Source organism: Sinocyclocheilus anshuiensis, unplaced genomic scaffold, assembly GCF_001515605.1.
Source record: "Sinocyclocheilus anshuiensis isolate Anshui unplaced genomic scaffold, SAMN03320099.WGS_v1.1 scaffold881, whole genome shotgun sequence".
NCBI classification, from domain to species: domain Eukaryota; kingdom Metazoa; phylum Chordata; class Actinopteri; order Cypriniformes; family Cyprinidae; genus Sinocyclocheilus; species Sinocyclocheilus anshuiensis.
The window spans coordinates 353,621-353,862 of record NW_015558695.1 but is presented as its reverse complement, the minus strand read 5'-3'; positions in this window follow the sequence as shown (position 1 = coordinate 353,862).

The following is a 242-nucleotide window of genomic DNA, read 5'->3' as shown; positions in this document are numbered from 1 at the left end:
GGAGGAGAACCGAACTGGATTCTGTGGCCTCTCACTACAGTGTGCAGGACCCACTGAGACACATTTGGCAGTAGTTTTCACGCTGCCAAATAGTCTACTAAGAGAATCAGTCTCTCGAGACTGACCTCTGGTGTGACCAGAGCGGCTAGCTCGGTGCCCTGAAGCGGCGGACCTGCAGGGGACGGCCGTACTAGCTGCTCTAGAGACCTCCGTGGAGGTCGCGAGCCTCTTAGCACCGCTAC